The 6,715-nt window shown below is 32.6% G+C and overlaps 1 protein-coding gene across 2 annotated transcripts in view; it reads right to left on the bottom strand.

Moving 5' to 3' along the window:
* The window catches only part of LOC108733433 (protein GDAP2 homolog), a 40,260-nt gene that overhangs the window by 32,174 nt on the left and 1,371 nt on the right, over window positions 1-6,715 (bottom strand). The window contains exon 1 of one of the 2 annotated variants that reach the window (XM_018464604.2): window positions 3,950-4,051. The exons of the other annotated variant lie outside the window; for it this stretch is intronic. The gene's annotated coding sequence lies outside the window, so the exon portion shown is untranslated. Of the gene's footprint in view, window positions 1-3,949; window positions 4,052-6,715 lie in introns of those variants that run through there. 2 annotated transcript variants of the gene reach the window in all.

The raw sequence follows: 6,715 nt of genomic DNA, 5'->3' as shown, positions 1-6,715 counted from the left end.
TTTATATATAAATCATGGTACATATATACAAAAACCGCAAAAATAAGTTACCAAACGACCAACAGGAAATGTGTATCCACTCACAGCTGTTTAATGTATTAATTAAATTCCTAAATTAGCATAAATACTTTATTCTCATTTGAATTGTTTGGAAATAAGAAGATTATTGTGGAAACAATAGTCACAATTCATTGTAAATATAGTGATAAAAAATAAACAAAGGAAGTGTTGTTTTTAATTATTTTATCGAAGAGATGAATTATCACGTAATAACCGCCGAATTAATCAAAATGCGATAATATTATCTGAAAGAAAAAATGGAAAAGGAAGATGAAAAAATAAGACAGTATAGAAGTTCTTATTTATGTATTTGGAATACTTTTTTTGTATTTTGTAACTCCATCTATTAACGAGAAGTATTGTACGAAGATTACTATAATCAGGTTAATTAGAACTCTATTCTTAGAAAAAGGGATTAACAGTGATTTAAATTTTTATAGTGAACTTATTAAATTTGTCGATAGAATCCTTCCATCTATTAACGAGAAGTATTGTAAGAAGATTACTATAATCAGGTTAATTAGAACTGTATTCTTAGAAAAAGGAATTTACAGATTGATTTAATTTTTTATATAGTAGATTTTATAGTAAACTTANATATAACACTATTTTACGCATAGGCACAAAAGAAACCCTTCTCGAAATCGAAACAAAAGATTTTGATTCTTAAAGAAACTATTATTTCAAAAAAAGCAGACGTTAAAAAGAAACTGAATTTTGAGTGAAACGAATTGATGAATAGGACTCGAACAGTCATGACAAGCTCACATGTATGAAAGAAGATTTCAATATTTAAGACAATTATTGTGTCGTTAAATAGAAAAATTTGTGCTTAGAAGATTTATTAAAAGAAACGCAAGTATCAGATTAAATAAGTAAGGTCAAAACTTAACACCCAAGATCAAAAACAAGACTATATCAGCAAGATTATAATCAATACCGAGACTATGTCAGCTCGACCAAGACCAAGGCTGAAAGTATTTGAGCAAGACCAAGATCAAAATAAGATCGAATAAGCAAGTCTAATACTAAGATTAGGATAACCTTGGTTTTGCTTTGACCATCACTAATCTCTAAACCAAATCTGAAAGTAGAACCTACTTCGGGGGTTGGTATCAAACCTAGGATAAACTCCTTAAACATTCTACGGATAACTGTATTCGTATTATAGTATGAAGAAAAAATTAATCTTTTACCTACGATTGATTATCCTTGAATCACTTTGCAACACCGTATGAGTAATTAATCCAGTATTTTACATGAAGTTTCTTTATGTTCATTCATTAAAAATCACTTATTAGATAATTGCATTGGACGATACTTTCCAATAATCGATTTGGTTTACACTAAATTTTATTTAATGAAACGGTTACTTATGGAGCGAAACTTTTTACAGACATGCTGATTGAATCAACATCTAGAGACTAGAAAATGCATGACAGAGACCCATCCTAGTTAAGTAAATAAAACAATTTCTACACTGTTTGCTCTTCAATCTACCTTTGCTAGACGATGAAGATAACGAAAAATCTAATCTTTAGTTAAATACATTGTGACGAAACAATTGATGGTGAGATGTCGAATAGGTGTGAAAATTATTTATTTAGGTTTATTTAATTGTTACGTTAGTTGGACATATATACCTCCTAGTTAGTAAGGGGTAGAGTAGAAGGTAGCAATATCTTTAACAGGATAGTATATCAGCTTGCCTTTAAAGGGAGAACTATTCCTACGCGAGAGTTCTAGGGCTGCGGGACGCAACTTACAAGGGGCAAGTTGTAAGGGGCTGGTTAAAAAATGTTGGTAAATATGTACATTATTACTATTTATTAGTTATTATTTTAACGCGTCCATTAAACCCCGTAGCGTCGGGGTTAAACTGCATCAGTTGATATCTGGATGTGAAATCGTGATCCACGTCTTGATAAATTATTGAATTGTTATTTGCTAATTAATATCAATGTGTTTTGCCTAGCAGAAAATTGCTTACAATCTTTATCACATTATCTTAAAAACAAAATTCTTTAAAAATAATGTTCTATTCCATATTGATTGATGGCCGAATTTTCAATTAATGCTTCCATAGACATTGGTAAGTAAAAGTATTCCCATTTTCTTAATAGTAATTTCTATGATAAATAAATTAGATCCTTGGGCAAATAATACATTAGTCATTACAATTCTGATAAGAAAACAATAATATGCAAAACAATAACGCGAAATTAATGCAGAGTGTTGCTCTCGTTACCTTATCTCGAGATAAGTACTTTGTGCAACCATTCAAAATTCCCAGACATTTACAGACAAAAAGTGCGTTGGTCTGTTTTATTCATAACTCAATAAAGTATCTTAAGGTATAAGAAAAACCGGAACACCTTCGCAATACTACCACCAGTCGTTGATAAACGATTTCGCTATAAACCATTTTCAATATCAATTTCTGAATCGCAGTATTTGTTACTTTTTTTAATGTCAATACGAAAAAACAGATCTACATTTAATAAAAAAAGTACGTTTTTGGACTATATTTAAAATTTTGACGGTTTGTAAACGAAGTAGGCGTTCAGTTTGAAGACCGTTCAGAAAAAGGTTGATGGTAAGCTGAAGCTCCTCAGTCGAATCCTGCAGTCTCATGAGGTTATATGGTATGTTAGCCTTCCACCTCCCGTCCATGAAAAAGGTTTCGGTTTTCAGATGCAGGGGGGTTGGTTTCAAAGATATGGTGGTTACTAAAAGGACTCCGTATAGAAAGTCAGTGAAAGTGTTGATCGAGTTCCGTTCGAGAATGCTTTAGAATTTTTTAGAAGGTTCGAGAACGTTCACGAATGATAACTAATTTTTCTTAGGAGAAGCGAGGATAATCCGGCTAGACTATCAATAAAATTATCAGCGAATATTGACGTATATGAAAAGATATAATTAATTTAAGTGACACTTTTGTGTTTTTATGGTATGATCCGGAAAGGTGGCAAAATGTTCTTGCGTCAGCGGTTGCACTTTAAAACCTCCCTCATTTCTAATAATAATAATAATAATTCGAAGTGGTCTATATTCTGTCGAAACTGCGGATCGCGATTTCGATCTTTTTGGATCTCATCAGCGCGTCGCAGGCAGCTCCGACAGAACACAGACCAACTTTTAGCTGCTGTCGTACTACAGATGGCGTTTATCGCGCCATTTGTGGTGTTTTCTTCCTCATTTCCTATTTAATTTTAATTCTTACAAATAGATGTACAAAAACGTTTTTATCGTAATTGAATTAAAAAAGTAGCGTCGGTTTCTGCAAATACAGATATAAATTACTAAAACACATTCGTTAAAAACACGTGATCACTTGACGAGTCGCTGAAAATCGCGTGCTTATAAATAGTAGATACGTGAATACAGATTGACGTAAAAACCAACAGTTTCGTCAATCACTGATCGCTGACGAAATAGAACATGATTTTTGTGTTTCGTTTTCTATTTGATGATCATAATTTCGAAAAATATTTTTTGATTAGTAAGGTCAGACCGAATGGAACCTTTTTATCTACAAAAGTAAACTTTCAATTTTACAATTCTAATAAGTTTTCATCTACACCAGTGTTTCGTAAACTTTCGGCATCTATAGTTATACCCTTGTATAGTCCTTGCCGAAAATTTCAACTAACAATCAAAATATGTAAATAATCAATGGATTTATTAACAAGTAACGAACTTTTTTCTTATTTTTCTATGTTTGTGAGTCCCACAAAATGCAGCATTCTACAGATGGCGTTCATTGCGCTGTTTTTAGTAATTCTTTCTGTGTTTTGCAACGCTTATTACCCCCTTATAAACCCATTGCCATTGCCCAAAGGGTACTGTACCGCACTTTAAAATAAATGTAAATTAAATTCGTACTTACGGTTGTTTTTTTTATATTACGATTATTATTTTTGTTATAAATTAAATGGGTACGCTCCAAGCACGGCAGTAATGACACACTGTTAACAGCTTCTGATGTTTACTACTATCTGAGACGGAGTTAATCTTTTATAAATTAGATTTAAATCTTATCAATATTTGTCCCCACATATAACGCAGAAACCAAATACATTTCAAGTGTTATTACGAGCGCCTTCACACACGGAAATTTAATTTTACATGTACGCATTTTATGTGGATAATTAACTTTACTTAACTTTTACTGGATAACTAATGAGACTGTCGGACTAATAAAAGAAAGATGTAAATACAAGAGCAGGACAGACGCAGAAGGCCGAAAAAAAAAATAAGGCGATTAAGCGGGAAATAATAATTAAGAAGTGAATAAGGCAGCTAGGGAACAGTGGATTCATATGAGATATAAAGAAGGAAAAGAAAAGTTTCAAGGAAAAACGGAAGAAGCAATGCATCGTAGTAATAATATAAGGAACCAGACAGGGGTCACTTTGATAGAAAATGAGAAATAGGCAGATAGGAGGAAAGAATATATCAAGGACCTGTACCCAGGACAAAAATAAGGAGATGCATTGGAGAAGTAGACAGTGTGGAGATGAGTGAGCTAGGATAGCCCATAACGAGAGACAACGTTAACTTAGTATTAAAAAACTTAAAGAATAATAAGACTGAATACGAAAATTTAAAACATGCAGGACAAGAGGTTAGAGATCGTATGCTTAGGCTAGTTAGTCACATATACGAGACGAGGAAAGTCCCGGAGGACTAAATGGAACGTAGTACTAGTGATTCCAAAATCATTACTGGAATCGTACAGAAAAGAATGAAACAAAGAGGTAGGAGAAGACCAAACTGGATTTAGAAGAAATAGAAGAATGCAGAAGGTCACTTTAGATTTGCGGGTAACAATAGAGAAAATGATAAAAAAAAAAAGAGCGCCTAAATAGAGTAGGCTTTCGATAATTTTAAATGGGACAAGATGTTAATTATGTTTAAAAATATAGGGATGAGATACAGAGATAGAAGGGTGATATATAGTTTGCATAAAGGGCAACAGACAATTATAGAATTTGAACAGCAACGAATAGGAGAAAATACTAGGAAGGTAATCTGTCAAGGATGCACATTGTCACCGCTACTTTTTAATCGATATATCGAAGCCAGGATAAACATCATTAAAGACGAGGACAATTTTAGGGATACATAGGGGCAGAATGCTTAGATTTGCAAGTGATATAACAGCATTGGCATCTAGCAAGGAGGAGTTAGAAATAGCATTAAATAAAATGAAAGCGGTATTGGCAAAATAGTATTGTATGAAAATAAATAATAGTAAAACAAAAACACTGGCATTAAAGGGAGGAAAAAGTAGGGAAAGAGTGAATATAATATAAAGGTAGGAGACGAAGAATTAGAAGAAGTGGTTGATTTTCGATATCTAAGAAGTCAGAAAACTCAGGATGTAAAGAGCAGTAGAGATATAAAATAGAGGATGGTGCAGAATAGAGTCGCCTTTAATTTAATATGCTCGCGAACGGGGGCGCTTTGGAAGTCAAAAAGAAATAGGCGAAATAGGTTGGTAGGACGCCTTCTCAAGCATTAATTTATTTAGAGAGATTAGATGAAGAAAGAGGAGGAGAGATATACCTGGATTAGATTATTGTTCACAAATAGTTAAGGATATTTAAGGATGTGGGATATTATAGTTTTAGGGAAATGCGAAGATTAGCTCAGGATGGAAAAGAATTCAGCTGCATGTCCAATCGGTCTTGCGACTGACAACCTTATGATTATGTTGCAAAGCAAAAGTATCCAAAACGAGATCTTTTGCCGATTATTTTCTTGTTAAGCATAATTGCTAAACTATCAACATAAGGAAATTTTACTTCCTTACCTAGAGATGGTGAAAAATCGCATAAGCACCGGGGGAGGAAATTATCGTGCTATCTGATTCATTTTTTATTAATACATATACCCAGTAATATTATTACGGAACTCAAACCGTTTTGAGTTATAAGGAATTATACAACGGTGTGGTTCATCGTTTGGCCATTGCGTAATGCCCTGCTTGCAATGGGTCATATTCCAAAATTTATTACGATTAGTGACGATAAAATGTAAGATAAAAACAGTAGACTGCAAAAGCAGGCGATGAATAATTTATTACATCTTTTCTACAATCGAATGTCTGCCAGACTGTCTGCCAATACTTTTGTACAGCTCCTATTAATATCTATTACACATACTTTGATCCAATATCGAACAATAGAAAAGAGTAATTTTTGTTGGGTGATGCCTACCATAAAAAACTTATCTTCAGTCTAAATAAAACCCAACATTTGTTATTAATCTACCAACAAAATAGAAATACAACTCTCAATTCTATTATCATTTTAGGCTAATCTGAAGCAATGTTACTACAATTACTATAATAATTAGTATGTTCAAACGATTATTATGTTATTGTTTTGGCTATAAAACATATAGTTATATTTTCAACTCTATCCTGGATCTAGAGGACTTATAGGATCAAAACTTTAGTTAAAAGGAATTATTGTTCGTAACGTTTTGTACCGTATTATTATTAGTACTTCTTCAGACGCTCCTATTACTTTTAACTTCTACTGTACTTCTAATTCTTGTCACACTTCATTCATTTAATTGCAGTAATCAATTCGAAAGGCTTTTTTTCCTAATTCGCTCACTATCATATAACAAACGCTTTTTAAAA

Source organism: Agrilus planipennis, unplaced genomic scaffold (genome assembly GCF_000699045.2).
Source record: "Agrilus planipennis isolate EAB-ADULT unplaced genomic scaffold, Apla_2.0 scaffold49, whole genome shotgun sequence".
Lineage (NCBI taxonomy): Eukaryota > Metazoa > Arthropoda > Insecta > Coleoptera > Buprestidae > Agrilus > Agrilus planipennis.
Note: the sequence above shows the minus strand (reverse complement) of the source record. Positions and strands in the feature narration are given on the sequence as shown.